Source organism: Canis lupus, chromosome 16 (assembly GCF_003254725.2).
Source record: "Canis lupus dingo isolate Sandy chromosome 16, ASM325472v2, whole genome shotgun sequence".
NCBI lineage: Eukaryota > Metazoa > Chordata > Mammalia > Carnivora > Canidae > Canis > Canis lupus.
Window position 1 is genome coordinate 51,799,785 of NC_064258.1, and position 19,431 is coordinate 51,819,215.

General features: G+C 39.0%; 1 long non-coding RNA gene across 1 annotated transcript; it reads left to right on the forward strand.

The window, feature by feature from the left end:
• Positions 1–424: 424 nt before the first annotated feature.
• Positions 425–12,285, forward strand: LOC125752671 (uncharacterized). Its single transcript, XR_007402747.1, has 3 exons — positions 425–659; positions 8,280–8,383; positions 11,516–12,285. It is a non-coding gene; the product is annotated as an uncharacterized LOC125752671 (long non-coding RNA).
• The last annotated feature ends 7,146 nt before the right edge of the window (positions 12,286–19,431 follow it).

Here is a 19,431-nt window from a genome sequence, read left to right on the forward strand (position 1 = left end):
ATCCTATCTGCTTTATAAGGTTTTTGAGAAGTTAATGAAATATTTTTACATGAGTCAGGAAATATAATGCTTATATAGGGTCCGCACCCCATAAATCTCAATTTTCAATCTCTCACGCTGTCTGATTTATTAAAGTAATGTGTGCTATGTTCTGTGTGTTAACACTCTTATCAAAAGACTTATCAAAACTCAAATTTAAAACCAATAAGGCGGGGTGCCTGGGTGACTCATTAGGTTAAGCTTCTGCCTTTGTTTTAGGTCATAATCATGAGGTCCTGGGATTGAGGTCCTTGGCTTGGCAGCAAGGAAGCTGCTTCTCCTTCTCACTCTCTGCCCCTCCCTTCCAAACAAGCCCCCCCCCCCCCCCGCATTGGTGCTCTCTGTCTTGTTTTCTCTCTCTCTCAAATGAATAAATAAAATCTTAAAAAAAAATAAAATAAAAACAGTAAGGGAAGATGTTGTGAAGGAGAAACAGGGCAAAGCCAATGAATATTAAAGATTTTATTTATTCATTCACAAGAGACACACACACACAGAGTCAGAGACACAGACAGAGGGAGAAGCTGGCTCCCTGCAGGTAGCCCAACGTGGGACTGGATCTCAGGACCTGGGATCACGCCCTGAGCCGAAGGCAGATGCTCAACCACTGAGCCACCCAGGTATCCCAAATATTTTCTTTCTAATTATCCTCTTATACATTATTTTTGACTCTCCTTTTAATTCCTTTAAAAATATTTATTTCATAAGAGAAAGATGGCTAGAATGTGACAATAAGAATTGGCTGTTTTATTTGAGGACTTCAAATCAGAAGATAGGAATGTGCCAGGGGAAAAAAAAAATTTTTCCTTCTGGCTTTTTCTAGAATTTCTCTATTATGAAGTACAGGGAGAAAAGAGAAGCTGTATTATTATATAAAGATAGTTTCAGGTCTTCTAATGATTTGAGTTATAGGCTGTTCATATACACAATTGCCCATGGGATAATGTCTCACATAATAGAGTACCCCATTCAAAGTCAAATGCAAGTCAAACACATACATATATACACACAGTATCTCGGGCAACCCGTTAACTGGAGGTTTCATAATTCACCATAACATCATGTCTTCTAAATAGCTTTGCTAGATTCTCTCTTGTACTGTGTCAAATATGAGGCTATCAAATTCTCTGTATTTTAATATCATGAGTGTTGCTGGTCCCGGCCTACTTCTAACTATCCCAGTCAAGTCATAATATATTTTCTTGACACTAAGCATGTCAATGCTTAATGCTTAATATATAACAGTAAATAACACTCTTAAGTTTACTTTAAAAATTTTTGTATTCATAAGGAAACATGGCCCAGATACAAGTGCATAAAAAAAGAACTCCTAATAAACCATTAAATCTCATGAATTAAATTTGATGAAATAACTCAATATTTCATATTAATCACAGGTTAACTTGTGACAGAAATGCCTCTGCAAAACCTGCTCAATCAGTGCACCTGGGTGCCCTAAGAATAGCTTGTCTTCTCTGAAGGTGTGATAAACTAGGTCAGTTGGGAGGGGTAACTTACAGACACTTAGGCCACCACTGAGCCAGGTTTGCTGTCAGGCACTGACATCTGTGGCTCTCTGTGAAAGCACTAGAAGAGACAGTACAATTTTCTTACAAAACGGTAAAATGAGAATTCACGATAACTATAACCACATTTTATTTTTAAGGATAAAAATCCCCAATTCACCTAACATTTTGATTACATCTGAAGTTTGGGGCATCTACATTTGCTTAGAGAAACTGACAACAATATACATGTGTGACTGGCAAAATAGTAGATTCAGTCTGAATCTACTAAATAAAATATGTGCAGGAGAAATTAATGTTGATTCTAAAATGCTTCTGCTGTCCACCTTTAATAAGTGTATATCTAGTTTTTACTTCTGTTGTTCTAACCTAAGAAATCACAACCTCAGAGTATTTGGTTGTTTTTGGCTGTCATTTTAAACAATCTTAAATACTACTGGAAAGAAAATGCCGCAGGTATTAACAGCTGATATTTTAAACATCTTATGGTCTTTAAAGGTCTGATTAAAGGATAAAGAAATAATATAGAGAAGTTAGAAGCAATTTAATTGAGAAGTGGGTATGCCAAAATGAGAAAGGAGAATAGAATAATGCATACATCATTAATTCATTGACACAACAAATGTAGTTTGTTAGGTACAGAATATGCTAGAAGACCATGTTAGATGCATCCCTCTTCATCTGACAGAGAAGAAAGACAAACAAGAAATCTCAAAAAAGTTTGAATGTTATGTTAATGAATCATCATGGGAGCACTAGTCAAGGAAATCTGCATTTGGTAAGGATAGGCTTCTCAGAGGCAGGGACAACTAGAGTAATACTACACGTTTGAATGAATAGGAGCCAGATAAGGGAATTTCCAGATTAAGGTAAATTTCCAGTAAGAGCAAACTGCATTTGGTAAGATCCAGTAGTAGTGACAGAAAACATAGTACTAGAAGAACCAAAATCCAAGACTTTCAACATGGCCACAGCAGATACTGTTAAGTGGAGAGTAAGGAAATAAGCTGGACCTGGAAGTCTGGGTGGGGCTAAATTTTGAAGGACCTCATAAACCACATCAAGGAATGTTTATGCATCAAAATAGTAAGAGGTCACTAGCCAGCTTTAAGCATGGTGTAGCATCTCCTCATTTGTGTTTTAGAAGAATTACACTGGTTATAGTTTACATAATGTAATGCGGGAGTCCATCCTCATTAATGAAGAGACCAGTTGCTTAGAGACTATTGTTAACTAGATTGGAAATAGGAAATGGGAAAGAAGAGAATTTTTCATTTTCAATAAGTAATATTAAAGAGGGAGAAATGACAGCACTGGAGACTAAATGTATGGAATAAGTACAAAAACAGAGAGGGTAAAAAAATTTTTTTTTCATAATTGACTGGAGATGGTTGATGATGGGATCTCTGAGCTAGAAGATATATTGTTAGAATGCCTGAAAACCAAAAATAAAGTAACCAAAGACCGAGGAAAAAGCAGGATAGGGCATTGAAGGACCCTGGAAACTAGAAAATATATAACATACTTTTATTTTTTTTAAAATATTTTATTTATTTATTCATAGAGACACAGAGAGAGAGTCAGAGACACAGGCAGAGGGAGAAGCAGGCTCCATGCAGAGAGCCTGGTGTGGGACTCGATCCAGGGTCTCCAGGATCACGCCCTGGGCTGCAGGCGGCGCTAAACCGCTGTGCCACAGGGGCTGCCCTATAACATACTTTTAATAGGAATATCAGGAGAGGAGAGAAAGGAAGAGCATATGTTTGAAATAATGACTGAGGATTTCCCCATATTAATAAGATCCATAATTAATTAATCAGATACCATAACACCTACCTAGGGAGCAGAAGCAGGAAAAATGTCATTATAAAACACAAAGTAAAACAACAATAAGATACCACTATCCACCCGTTAGAATGGCCAAAACCTGGAAAACTAACCTCACCACCAAATGCTGACAAGGATGTGAAGCAACAGCAACTCTTACTCATTGCTGCTGGATGTGAAGAATGATGTAGTCTCTTTGGGAGTGAAAAGTAGTTTCACTCCCCAAAATAGAAAACTTTTGTCCACACAATATTTATAGCAGCTTTATTCATAACTCCCAAAACTTGGAAGCAACCAAGACATCCTTCAATTGGTAAGTGGATAAATAAACTGTGGTATATCCAGACAATGGACTACTTTTTCAAGGCTAAAAAGAAATATGCTTAAGGGATACGAAGACATGGAGGACCTTATATGCCTATCAGTAAGTGAAAAAAAATCAATATGAAAACTCTACATACTGTATGATTCCACCTCTATGAAACTCTGGAAAAGGCAAAGTTATTGAGGGATAAAAAGAGATCAGGTATTGCCAGGAGGTGCGGGGCCCGGAGAGATGTTTAAGTGGATATCAATGGATTAAAAAGGATTTTTAGAGCCATGAAAATATTCTATATGATACCATTATGATGGATTCACTTCATTACATATTTCTCCAAACCCACAGAATGTCCAATGCTTACAGCAAACTGTAATATAAACTATAAACTTCCGATGATTATGATGTATTCATGTCGGTTCATGACTTGTCACAAATGTCCCAAATGTTAATAATGGGAGAAGCTGGGCTTATGTGGGGCCAGGGAATAAGTGGGAAATCTCTCTACCATCCCTTCAATTTTGATGCGAACCTTAAACTGCTCTAAAAAAATGTCCTAATTAAAAAAAATAGATAAAGGAGTACCAAGTGTTGCTCACATAGACTCCCATATATTCTCTCCTGCTATAATTATGTGACAGCAGTCCTGTGCCTACAAAGGTGGTGACTCACTGTCTTGCCTTCTGGTTCTGGACCCAGTACCCAGGAAGCAGCTATGGTTTACAGTTGAATGGGGTCTCATGCGACGTTCCCTGGAGGACAGCGAGTCTCTTCTGAAACTGATTCATCTCACTATGCAGAGGCCAGGATTGTGGAGATGATTAAGTATAAACTCCCCTAGCATGTGATGAGACTGACGGTAAACAGAGCCGCTCTTGGCTTCCCTTTGCTTCCTAAGTCCACCTATTTTTCCTATGGAGGACGGAACACCACCCGAAATCTAGTATTTCAAGTACCTATCAAATCTTTTGTACGATGTGCAACCTCATAAAGTATCTCCTTCAAGGCCATGCTTTAGTTGTTCTTTTAGCAGGCATTCCAAAACTCTGTTAGGCTTGTAACCTCAGGGCCATGGCCCCATACCCACATATCATTTGTTGTTTTAAGATATTTCTCTAGGTCTGATAAAATGTTACATGGAGACTCTGTTGAGTATATCAAACGCTTGGTCAACTTTCAGATAGTGGTGGTGGCTACAGCCTCATGGCAGGAAAAACAAAAACCTCTACCCAGAGTGTGTATTTACCCCTATGGAAATGAATTTCTGGCCCTTCTACGGTGGAAGGAATCAAGGTAGTCAACTTGCCACCCACAGTGTGATTGAATGTCTCACAGATGGATTCAGCCAAACATGGGGCTCGGGGCTCAGCCCTGGTCTCTGTTTCTGGTAGGCTGGACATTCAGCCTTATATCCAGTCTGAAAAGCACACCCTGTAGGAGACATGCTTAGTCTCTATCTTTGCTACCATGGCCCTTTCATTCGTGTGCTTATGACATCTGGACAGCGTTGGGGTTGCTGAAATGGAGGCCGACTGACAGCGGGCTGAGTCATTTTACCTAATTGTTGCTTAGGACCTCTTCTATGATGGATGCTCTTTCCTGGACATTAACATGTGATGTAAAGATTGTCATCCTTGCCCATTCCTTTCCATTTAAAATCTGCCTTTACACCCAAATCACTTTGTCCCAGATCGTCCAATGTTACTCCTTCTAGAAGACCTCTGACCAGAAAGCCTGTTTGTTTGCAAATCTCCAGGAGTCCATGAATATCCTAATCCTATGAGGCTTTTCTATTTATACAAATTGGATAACCATGTGCCTGGCATGAAGCTCTGATAGGAGGATTTTCCCTCATCATCCTTGCTTGGCTGTGGTGCAAACACATCCATTTTCTACTTATAGCTACACGCTAAGATGACAAGAGATATATGGGAGCCCCCCTCCCTCTGATGGTCTCAGGTATAAGCTGTGGAAGAGGCACTGGCCCAAATCTGGTGGCTAACATGAGGGTTTAAAAGATACTCAGTCATGCAGTTTTCAAGGGTCTTCTGATTATGCTTATGCTTGATCCTGAATGTAAATCTTTCCTTTTATGTGATATTGGCCCAGTTCTTTTTTTTTTTTTTTTAGATTTTATCCATTTATTCATGAGAGATGCAGAGAGAGGCAGAGACACAGGTAGAGGGAGAAGCAGGCTCCATGCAGGGAACCCGATGTGGGACTCGATCCCAGGACCCCAGGATCGTGACCTGACCCAAAGGCAGAGGCTCAACCGCTGAGCCACCCAGGTGCCCCTACTGGCCCAGTCTACCTTACTTCATAGAATGGTAGGTTTGACAGATTCATGTCAAAGATATGTCAGAACTTAAGTGGTGAAAACATTTGATTCTGTAACTACTGACAGTAAGAGAAAAAACTCTGAGCTCCATTCTGATTTGTGCTAAGATTACCAGGCAGGATAAAGAGAGGATGAAGGATAAAGAGGGGAACAAGAGATTCAAAGGAAAACTTTCAAAGGGTTGGTCAGTATACATGGGATTAGGCCAGTGGTGTGTCTATTTCATGGCCACTCTGGAAGTTAGGATTCTATCTTCCCACAGAGACTGGCATACAGAGGCCCTCTCCTCCCTGATTACATTTTAGGTCCTAGAGAAAGATACTGCTGCATCGTAAGACATACATATACATCTCAGCGAGCAGAGAAGGAGTTCACAATTGTAAGCCCTTTTTAGTTAAAGCTCTAAGAAAATAAGGTCAGGGGTCTGTTGTCAGGTGTTGGCTAGAACAAACACTAAATTCTTTTGACATCCTTAATTTCTTATCCAGACAGGAATTCAGAAGGGAGCAGAGTTTTCCCAGAGACGCATCCTCAGGGGGCAAAGAGTCTTGCTATGGTTTGGTCGGTCTCTCAGCACATAGGTTTGAATGGAATGTCTGTACGAAGATAGTTTGCAGTTCTCACTCGTGACAAGTACTTCTGGGGACCCGATGAACTGGTGCCCTGTGGTCAGACACTGCCTCTACAGTGGCCTGGCACAGTACCAGGTGCTATTTGCAAAAGCTATGTGACCTGCCCTTGCAGAGGTCATCATCTTGCTCCAGACCACTAGGAACCTGTGTTCTCTCTTGAGGCTTGTTTTACATTCCATACTACTCCTTGCCCCACCACTGATTCCTCTAAGCCCAAAGTGTTTTCTGAGTAAAATGGTGCAAGTGCTATTGCACATCAGCAATATGTGCAGGCTGTGCACATATTGTGTTTGCACATCAGCCTAGATCTGCAGGATCTTATGCTCCACAGCAAAAGTCAGTAGGCTTTTGTTTCTGGTACTTGGGTCAGAAGAGTATTTCTAGGCATGGGATATACAGCTTCCAGCATCTGCTGAAGCGTACGAGGCATTATACTTCCTTCTTCACGTTCAGAAATGCAAGATGTAGTAAGATTCTTTTTCCTTTGCTCTAGATGGCATGTTCACTCTCCTAACCACTGCACTTCTGAAATGTCCTAAGATCTCTCTTTCACCCTCTGGAGTGCGTGTTCTTAGCAATGCATCTAATGTGATAGATTCTTCTTGATCATCTGGTCCAATTTGCATGATGTCTTTGCTATGGTGCATTAATAGGATGTCCAGATGGTCCATATCTCTTTGGACTATATTATGACAGAGAATGGGAGAATTCATATAGCCCCAGCCAAGAACTATAAATGTGCACATTTATTCATGCTTGGTGAATGTGAACTGTTTCAGATTTTCCTTCCTGGTCAGAATATAAAAGAACACATTCACCAAAGCTATCATCATTCACCAGGTACCTGAGTTTGAGGTAATCAGCTCGAGCAGAGATGCCACATCTGACGCAGCAGCTGCAGTGGTCTACTATCATCTTCGAAGATCTATGTAGTTCCTCCAGGTGCCATGCAGTGAATTAAATACAGATATGATGGGAACCATCATCCTTACAACCTTTAGGAACATCAATTACAATATTAGTCTGTTCCTCTTCCCAGAATGGCATATTTTTCTTGACTTAATACCTTGTCTGGTGGAGGAGTATAGATTCAGAGGCTTCCACTTGGCCATCCTCACTATGATATACCTTACCCTGAAGGCCAAGAATCCCCCCTTCAGAGTTTGCACCAACTACCAAATATATCTATTCCAATTATACATCTAAGGACCAGAGAGATGGTAGAGGGAGGAATCAGAGAAACAGAAGAGACAGTTCAGGAAGAGATCCTTGAAGGGAAATAAAAGAATATTTAGAATGGAAAAAAAAAATGGTTTAAAGGCAGTGTGTCCTTTGTAACAGGAGATCCACGTGTACAGCAATCATACTTTTGTAAATCCAGGGAACTCCCAAATGATGATTAATTTCCTCCAAGAAGAGGTGGCAGGATTGTCATCAAAGAGGGCAAATCCAGGGTAAAGGGTAGAATATTTTGGAACAGACGCTGTGGAGGCTAGGGAAATAAAAGTAACAGAAACCACATCAAGGGCTCAGTTGAAGCTGGCAAACATAAATTCACAGTGGCACCAATTTCTGAGCTGTGTAATGATTTCCAACAGTGCTCACATCTGGGGGTAAGGTTTGAGAATTCTGCTGAGGATGAGAGTCCACTGAAATGGGGGAACTGAGGACCCTACCAAGAGAGTAATTAATTTACTTAATGGTAAGTATTTGTAATAATTATTTAAATTTGAAATGGTTAGATTTGCTTTATAGATTTTTAAGAAAAGTCTCAGATCATCTAAGGTATGAAAATCTTCATTATTCTAGAACTAACTTTGGTTTATCCAAACTCGAGGTAAAATAGGCATAGAGTTAGTACTGAAGGGAGGCAGGTGTCCTGTCTTTATTCACATGTACTGCTGACAACTTGATCACGGTTTGTCCCTGAATGCAGCAATATAAATATCGAAGGAAAATCAATGGACACTTACTGAGTGTATCCAATATGTGGCATTATAGATTACTTTTAATTTATCTCATATATTGGGCAAAGTCAAACTTTTCTGTTCATCTCTTATGAGGAAACTCTATAGTCTGCTGATTATAGGATATAGAATGAACAAAAGCTATCTGGCTCACTCCACATTGCAGTAGGTACAGAATTAAATCAGTGGATGACTTTTTATTTTTCTTTTTGGCTACTTTCAGATTTACTGAGAGAGATGAAACAGTCAATTCAAACACTTCTTAATTAGTTCTTAGAACCTGAAAAATTTGCCTTTTCAAAATATACTTAACATTTTAGGATAGAATTGTGCTTAAGTGAAGATGAAATCAAATTTATGTTTAAGAAGTCAATAGAGTAAGTAGCTGACATCACTAAATACAGACAACTCTGGTGACTATTTTATTCATTTATAAATTTCAATCACTAGACATAAGTTTGAGACTTATATGCCCTTTGAGTATATAACTGAAATTAAAATGAAAACACTGTTGCAATTATTTTTATTAATTTCAAACAATCCTGTGCAATAAAAATTAAATTTGAAATGACAGCAAGGCACGAGATATAAATCTGTTGGTGATGTGCTTAGCAATGATTTGCAAAAAACCATTAGGAATCATATAATTATTGGAAGAGATGAATTATTATGAATATTTTAAATACTCATGAAAATGTAGACCCAATTTGTTCATTTTTAAGTTTTGAATTACATTATATTTTGCTTGCTTGCTTTTAACTTTCTTTTTTACCATTAAAAAAAAAACAGCCTTGTTACTTATAGTTCCATTGCCTCTAATAAAAAGGAATACTCTGATCATCAACTAAAAATGATATAATACAAATCCCTTATTCTGCAAAGTAATCATTACCTGGTTGAAAATTACCCCTTTAGTGCCAGTTGTTTATTCTGGACATGTGAATAGTATAATAATTCTATACAGAAAAAAATAGCTTTACTTTATATCAATTACACTGTTGAATAAGGGAAAAAAGACTGGTGTTCTGAAGTAGTCTCCCAACAGCTACCACCGGTGCTTTGGATAATACAAGCATATACTCTAACTCTTTTTCCCTGACTGGATTATCAATTCTGTGAAAGCAGGATGGGTACCTGGTTATGCCTCCTAATGCCTCAAATGTCTCTAGTAATACATATGACATACAGTTGGTGCCTAATAAATACTTTTTGAATGAGATGACAAATGGACAGAGGTTGCACTACTGGAAGTAATAAAAAGAGAGCATATTCGAAGCAAGACTTGCAGCAGGAAGGTTTGCTTAGAAGTAGGATGCTTGGAATGTGTATTGAGATGATGAAGAGACTGTCTTGACAAGAAGCTAATGGATTCTATTAAAGGAAAAATGGACAATTAACTTCATTCATTCATACAGCCTTGGAAGACTTTGAGGTTCAGAGAAATTAAACATTTTGCCCAAGGTCAAGCAATGACTAAGTGGCAAAATAAGGATTGTCAGAGCTGTCAGACGAAATATTCTGAGTTCTTAACTAAATGGGCCAGTAGAGAGATCACGGAGATGCTAATCAGGAAATCTGGTGGCTCTGCCTAATTCTGTCACTAATTATCTATGGCCCCGGGCAAGTGAGTCATTACCTCTTGCCTCCATTTCTTCATCTCTCACATGGAGTTAAAAGAGGACTATCCTACATCCTTCCTAGGATTGAATGAAACCCAGGAGTCACAAAAAAGTTAGAAGGACTGTATTACACATGTTGATATCACTGTTATTACTGTTAGTCTCAGTGGTGAAATCATTCTCCAAATATAGATAACTGGGATCTTCAGTACCTTGAGGGCATCCTGACTCCTGAAGACCTACTTAATTCCAATGGAAGAACAAGTAAACGCAGATCTATTCTAGTATTTAAATTTAAAATGGTCAAAAGTCAATTTGCCAGATGTGCAGTCTACCTGGCATTCCTTGCCAGCCAGTGGCCTGTCTCTATAATTGCCACTGAGGTGCAGGTTTCAAGCATGCATCACCAGTCCTACCTTCCTCCATCCTTACTTTGAGGCAAATTGGCATTCCTCCTTTTAAGCTGCACTATTTTAATCCATCTAGAAACTCAAATGCAGTTAAAGTTTCAACTGGAAGGGTCAGAATAGAACATATTTTCTACCCAAAGGATTCTTTGTTTTGTATGTGGGTTTATCCACCCATTCCCCAGGAAAAGACTAGCATTCTAAGCAATGTAAAGAACCACATTCACATTTACCTAAGTCAATAACTCCCTACTAATTACTCAAGGTAGCTAGTTATTAATTAACTAGAATATACAGAAGGAGATTCTGAAGTAACTTTCTGTTTTGCCTACTCAGAGAAGCTGCTGACAAATTTAAATAATAGTATTTCTCATAAATAAACAATATAATGCATGTAGGCACTACAATAATAGAAATATTTTATTCGTGACTTGAACTGTCTTTCTTGCCCCATATCCATTCCTCTTTTTTTTTTTTTTTTCTTTTTTTTCTGGTTAAAAAAGCCCAACTTTCCTATGAAGAAAAACATTTGTTTTTCATTTAGGGTTCTATGCAGGAAAATGAAACCACTAGAGATATATAATCAGAAATGAATTTTATAAAGGAAAACAAGTGCTTGTAAAATCACTGGAAGGGTGAGAGGATCTGGAGTCAGCAGGACTCTGCTAATACAAATGAGTCCAAACATAGACACCATAGTTGTGATCCAGGGATCAGAATGTCGCATCAACCACAATACCTGTCAAACAAAGCTGGCAACTCAACAATGAGTGCCCAATAAAACCATCACAGTTGCTTTGTTGTCCTTTGAGGTTCAGGACTTCTTTCTCTTTTCTTTCAGAAAACCAAACAATACAACAACAACAAGCCAAACCAAAAAACAGAGAAGAACAATGCCTTCCACCTCACGTTCATCCTACAAATCTCATTCTAGTACATACAATGGGAGACTTTTATTTGCATTTCAAAAATCTAGCTATACGGGTGTCTAGTGACACAGTCTTTCAGCTCTCCTGTCACTTCTGCACACAAAAGTTCAACAAGAATATGAAATTAATATGACCTTCCCATCAAACTTATCTATCATATTCTTTGGGAACTCTCCTTTTGGCAATTCAACCTCTACACACACATAATTCATCTACACTTTCAAATAACAAAATAAAATAAGAACAACAGAATATGCTCCTACCTTACACAACTTAGTGCCAGCATGATGAGCCTCTAATACCTCTGTCATCATAACAACCTTTGGGTAGCATTTCTTCTCTTCCAGTCCCAATCGCAGGTCAATTTTTCTGTAATCCAAAGAATAAATTATAAAGACAATCATCACCAGTTTACCTCCTATAAAGATGAAAGGTAAGAAAAATAAATACACATAACAGAGCTAGAACGAAAATAGGGGTAGCTACCTCTCTTAACAAGGCATTGCATCATGGTTAATGCAGATTTTTCTCCACTACCTATTTTATGTTTCCCTTTGCTCTTGGTCAATACTTGAATTGATTGGTAATCTAAAACCAATGGGGTGATCCAAACCTTCATTCCTAGGGACTCCACAAACCATTGTTAAATTTTCCTACACAGGATTTCATGTTGGTCTATTTATTTCATCTTCCTCTGTATCCATTTCATAGAAGTAACTCTCTTTCTTTTGTTAATAAAGGTCAGTGACTACTAAGTAGCTAAAGTTTTGAGTGTTATTTCCAGGGAATGAGGAGTAAAATAATAGCCAAGTGGGATTTTAAACTTCCAGTTTAATTGAAACATTATTAGATCCCCTAATGGAATAATTTATTGGATATTAAGAACTCCAAACTACTGAAATCCAAATTTATAGAGGATGGCAGACAATAATTTTGTATGGGTATAATTAGCTATATTAGAGACATGTGTTCTTCACACATCTCAACCTTGGTTACCAGTAAAATGGAGCCATGGGAGACACAGACATGTATATTGCTTCAGAGCATATTCTGCATCCTGTGGAACAGGACCCAACACTGCGATATCATCTAATAGGTGCCATAATCGCATCTTCAATAGTTTTTTTCCCATTATTCCATAAGACCAATTATTTCAGGATGATGGGTTGCAATGAAACAGCAGTTAGCCACTGCAACAAATCACTTAATATAGCATGACACCCTTGCTCATAAGTAGTATCATGTGGGATATTACAGAAGTGCATATGGAATTTTATCAGTCCTAAGGTTATATTTCTGGCTAAAGTACATAGACACACACACACACACACACACACACACAGTACGTAGACAAGAGAGGCAAATGTACACACGGAATAAGGGACTATTTCCGTAAGAACAAATCACTGTCCCCTATATAATTAAAGAGATTTAATGTAATTAAACTGGCATGAGATCTTTGATGAATATCCGTTAAAAAAATGGTATTGTATTGCCCAATCAGCTTCAGCTCTGTTGCTGGCAATGTGGGTATAGCATTAAAAGAAGTTAGATGTTCATAGCAGCAACGTCCACAATAGCCAAACTGTGGAAGGAGCCTCGGTGTCCATCGAAAGATGAATGGATAAAGAAGATGTGCTTTATGTATACAATGGAATATTCCTCAGCCATTAGAAACGACAAATACCCACCATTTGCTTCAACGTGGATGGAACTGGAGGGTATTATGCTGAGTGAAGTAAGTCAATCGGAGAAGGACAAACATTATATGGTCTCATTCATTTGTGGAATATAAAAAATAGTGAAAGGGAATAAAGGGGAAAGAAGAAAAAATGAGTGGGAAATATCAGAAAGGGAGACAGAACATGAAAAACTCCTAACTCTGGGAAACGAACTAGGGGTGGTGGAAGGGGAGGTGGGTGGGGGTTGGGGGTGACTGGGTGATGGGCACTTGACAGGATGAGCACTGGGTGTTATTCTATATGTTGGCAAATTGAACACCAATAAAAAATAAATTTATAAAAAAAGAGTTAGATACACCTTGTATTGGAAAGTCCATTTTTTTGCATAATATCTAATCTTCAACTGTGTTACAGTAGCCATGTAGTTCAGGAATCTATTGACAAGTGCTGGTGTGACTGGAAGAGAATGTCTAGCACTCACAAAATGGGTCTTTTTTTTTTATCCACTTGATTACTGAGTTCCTTATATTGCTGTTTGATTAGAATTTATATGTAACAAATAATTCTCAGAGTCTGGTCCATTTGGAAAATCAATTTACACATAGTTTGCCCATGCCATCTGTTACCATATTTCTAAATCTTATCCTTCCAAATTTCTGACTGTTAACCAAATGGTCACTATCAAAGAACCAATGTAGCTCCATATGTCTAAAGAGTCTTGTTTTCAGGTCAAGTGAAGCAGGATAGTCTGTCCATTGGGAAGATTTGCCTTCAAGACAGAATCTATCCCATGTGGAGTTGTAATGTTAGCCCTTGGATTTCCTGTGGTACCTATATATTGTCTGCAACCACTTGTAAATCAGGTTTGCATGGTAGCTTCTTTACTGTATTTTACATGAAAACTCCCTGTGAGATTACCTGGAGTGGTTTTCAGGGGTTTAAAGAAACAAGTGTGGCAGGAGCAGGTGCACTGGAGTGTGAGCCATGTACCTGTGTAACTCAGTTATTCCTCCAGGGTTATCACAAACTGAATCTCATTGACACCACTTTGACTTCATATGCAGCGCTTCAGTGCACTACAGTTTTATGGCTTTATGTATCAACTGTCACCTAGTCAATGATGGGCAAAATCACTTGCTGCCCCACTTTCTAATATTCATTTTCTTCCAGGGTCTGGTAGGAAGGAAACAACTGTTTCTCATAAAGAAAATAGTTATTTGTCAAAAAATGGCAAGACTTTGCTCTAAATTACTGGGGATCATGTTCAGATTAGCTTACAAATCTTAACACATTTTGCAGCGAAAATTCTATTGCTCTTGTATCTGTCAGGAAATAAGTAGCATGGGTGCAAACTGAAAATGCTGATGAAACTTCTCTTGCTTTGAGTTTAACTAAAATTTTGGAAAGAGATTTTTTACTTGGTAATAGGACTGAAGAGAACTATATGCAGGATATTTTTTTCCTCTAAAATAGAGTTTTCACTACTGGAATTAGGCTTTGTAATTGTCTTACTGAAGCATGTTGGGATCTCCTTTCTTAGTGGTAGAATGTGGAAGATGTTATTTTGATTTTCAATTTGGTGGCAAAATCATACAACCATTTGGTTCCCTAAAATGTCACCAATATTATACAAACCTGTAATTTTATAAGATGTATCTCCTACATACATCCAAGATCCATTTTGTTTTCTTGCCTATAACACCTAACTCCTGGTTGTAAAATCCATCAGCATGGTGAGATCTATGAAGTATTCCAATAGGAGGTCATGGTCTCAGAAGATGAAATTGTTTCAAGATCTAGAGTGCTGAGATGGTCCAAAAATATGACACTGAAAAGACATTGAACATGCCCTGTTCTCTCTGCCAAGAAAGGCTGTTTTTATTATTCTCTCTCTCTCTCTCTGATACAGGCAAAAATAAAAGTTTCTTCCTCCTCCAAAATAAATCAACTGCAAGAATCTATGCTAATTTGCTCCAGCATATGGAAATCCAATTGCATTTAGAGTTCCAGATTTTAAAGTATCAGGTTTGTCATGATGTACCATCATCTATTATGTCCTGAATTATTTGTGCACAGGCCAATCATGTCTGAAAATGAGAGCAAGGTAGAAAAGACCACCCTGCATCATTTTTTAATTTAGAATTTCTTCTAAAATTCTTTTAGAAATACAGTGTTGATTTTGGTTTACTGTTTTGGTGAAAGTTCATTCACAGACATTTACACTTGATGCATGGTACTATAATATACCTCATTCCAAAGGTCAGAGAGCAAATGTGCAATTCTTCCAGTTACCAGGAAGTTTTAAGGTAGCTATATATTCAAGAATTAGAAAATTTCCCACAGAGTGTATTCTTACTACAACCTCTGGTTTACAGAATTAGTTGAGAACACAATTTATCACCTATCATTTCACATTCTCACCATTGAACCACTGTCATGTTTTGGGTCATAGTTAATATTAGCCCATACACAATGTCATGTAATCCCTGAAAATCTTTGCTTATTTGTCCCCAGAAAATCATTTCCTTGCCATATTGGTATAGATCCATTTATTGAAAGTCAAGAGGAAAATTCATAGTAATTTTGCTTATGGCAGCATCTAAGCATCCCATTTGTTTGCAGACTCTTCCTTTTTTGCAGTGTCCTGATTCTGTAAATTTTCAAAGTTGAGAATTCAGTAAAGAAGTGACTCTCTATCTCTCCATTATGGTGACTGAAGTCAGATTTCTCTTTTCAGACCTGGAATTTTTTAAAAATTTTTTCCTTATTTCTATCTTACAAATAGGCCTTTGAGGGTACACATCAAGCTATCACTGCCCAAGGCTTCTCTGAATCAAAACACAGTAGTTATAGTTCTGGCCCAAATTGTCTTAGGTAGTTAAGAACCAACATTTGATTGTTACCACTTTGAGATTTCACATAAATAAAAATCAATGTAAAATTATTGTATACATAATATAAAATAGATATAAATAAAATTTCATATATTTATCTTCATTTTTCTATAAGATGTTTTTAACATAATGATATTAACATGATATTTGATGTTTATAGCATATGAATAAGTGAAAAATAAAGAAAATAAATATAAATAAAATTGCATATATCTCTTCTTCATTTTTCTAAAACATCTAAAAGATGTTTTTTAACATAATTGTATTAACATAATGGTGTTTGATATTCATGGTGTATGAATAAATGAAATGAATGACAATTATGTCAAAAGGGAGTAGAGTAGAAATTGGGGTTACTCTGTTATAAGGCACTTGGATTTCACGTTGTATTAAAATCACAAAAGTGATTGCAATTTATAAGGTAACTATTTAAAATTTTTGAATTATTATACTTAATGTGTTGAGATGAGTAAAATGGAATCATATAAAATGTTCAATTAAATGAAGTCAGCAAAATGGGAACAAAGCCAACAAAGAAATTCAATAAATAGGAAACCATTAAAAATGTTGTATATGGGGCAGCCCCGGTGGCTCAGCGATTTAGCGCTACCTTTGGCCCGGGGTGTGATCCTGGAGACCAGGGATCGAGTCCCATGTCGGGCTCCCCACCTGGAGCCTGCTTCTCCCTCTGCCTGTGTTTCTGCCTCTCTCTCTCTGTCTCATGAATAAATAAACAAATTTTTAAAAAAATGTTGTATATGTTCATCCCACATTATAAATAATCTTTCTAAATGTCAGTGGCCTCACTATACCAAGTAAAATACTGAGATCACCAGTGTGAATAAAAATCACAAGGCCTGAATAGATGTTGTCTACAATGAACCAACTTTAAATATTCACTACTGGAAAACACTAAAGGGATGAAGAATGTATATTATGTCAATATCAATAAAACTGCTATAGCTATATTAATTTCAGATAATTTTCATGCTAATAATTTCAAGGCTAACATTTCTGATAGTTCTATACAAGTATAATGGAACTGAATAACTAAAGGGATGGTGTATAACAGAAATGCATTCTTTCACTGTTGGAAGAGTAAGAGCTCACTGATAAGCAAGTGGAAGAGGCTAGAATTAGACCCAGGTGTCAAAGTATTAGAATTAGGGGTATCAGTATTAACAAGTGTTTAGCTTAGTACAGATTAAAATGGTCACATATAGAAATATTCATAGATATGCTAAAGTTAGTAGACACAATTATTTTCTTTTATCTCTCAGCTGAGACTGAGAAACACCAAGACCGATTGCAGCAGCAAGGAGCACATCTAGTAATCAAATATTGGTTTCAAAGAGGGAGGAGCAAGATGTCGGAAGAGTAGGGTCCCCAAATCACCTGTCTCCACCAAATTACCTAGATAACCTTCCAATCATCCTGAAAATCTATGAATTCGGCCTGAGAATTAAAGAGAGACCAGCTGGAATGCAACAGTGAGAAGAGTTCGCGCTTCTATCAAGGTAGGAAGACGGGGAAAAAGAAGTAAAGAAACAAAGGCCTCCAAGGGGGAGGGGCCCCGCGAGGAGCCGGGCTGAGGCCGGGGCGAGTGTCCCCAGGACAGGAGAGCCCCGTCCCGGAGACGCAGGAGCTGCACCAACCTTCCCGGGGGGAAAGGGGCTCCAGGGAGTTGGAGCAGGACCCAGGAGGGCGAGGATGGCCTCGGGTTCCCCGAGACAGTAACAGAGCAACTGCGCGCCCAGGAGAGTGCGCCGAGCTCCCTAAGGGCTGCAGCGCGGGCGGCGGGACCCGGAGCAGCTCGGAGGGGGGGGGAGGGGGCGGCTCCGCGGAGGGGGCTGCACGGCCCCAGGAGCAGCTCGGAGGGGCTCGGGCAGAGGAAGAGGCTCCGTGCAGAGGGGGCTGCGCGGTTCCAGGAGCAGCTCGGAGGGGCTCGGGGGCGGCTCCGCGGAGGGGGCTGCGCGGCCCGGGAGCGCGAATCCACCAGCGCAGGCTCCGGAGCACAGGGCGCCCGGACACAGCCCAGGATCCGGCCTCCCCCGGGACAGGCAGAGGCCGGGAGGGCCCAGGACAGCGAGGACGCTCCTGCCCCGAGCTGAGATCAGCGCCCCGCCCCGGAGCCTCCAGGCCCTGCAGACGGAGTTCCTGCCGGAGCTGAATCCAGGTCTCCAGAGCTGCCCCGCCACTGGGGCTGTTCCTCCTGCGGCCTCACGGGGTAAACAACCCCCACCGAGCCCTGCACCAGGCAGGGGCACAGCAGCTCCCCCAACTGCTAACACCTGAAAATCAGCACAGCAGGCCCCTCCCCCAGAAGACCAGCTAGACGGACAACTTCCAGGAGAAGCCAAGGGACTTAAAGTACACAGAATCAGAAGATACTCCCCGGTGGTTCTTTTTTTTTGTTTTGTTTTGTTTTGTTTTGTTTTGCTTTTTGATTTGTTTCCTTCCCCCACCCCCTTTTTTTTTCTCCTTTCTTTTTCTTTCTCTTTTTCTTCTTTTTTTTTCCGTTTTTTTTCTTCCCTTTTTTTTCTCTTTCTCTTTTCTTTCCTTCTTTCTCTCCTCTCTTTTTCTCTTTTTCCCAATACAACTTGCTTTTGGCCACTCTGCACTGAGCAAAATGACTAGAAGGAAACCCTCACCTCAAAAGAAAGAATCAGAAACAGTCCTCTCTCCCACAGAGTTACAAAATCTGGATTACAATTCAATGTCAGAAAGCCAATTCAGAAGCACTATTATACAGCTACTGGTGGCTCTAGAAAAAAGTATAAAGGACTCAAGAGACTTCATGACTGCAGAATTTAGAGCTAATCAGGAAGAAATTAAAAATCAATTGAATGAGATGCAATCCAAACTAGAAGTCCTAACGACGAGGGTTAACGAGGTGGAAGAACGAGTGAGTGACATAGAAGACAAGTTGATAGCAAAGAGGGAAACTGAGGAAAAAAGAGACAAACAATTAAAAGACCATGAAGATAGATTAAGGGAAATAAACGACAGCCTGAGAAAGAAAAACCTACGTTTAATTGGGGTTCCCGAGGGCGCCGAAAGGGACAGAGGGCCAGAACATGTATTTGAACAAATTCTAGCTGAAAACTTTCCTAATCTGGGAAGGGAAACAGGTATTCAGATCCAGGAAATAGAGAGATCCCCCCCTAAAATCAATAAAAACCGTTCAACACCTCGATATTTAAGAGTGAAGCTTGCAAATTCCAAAGATAAAGAGAAGATCCTTAAAGCAGC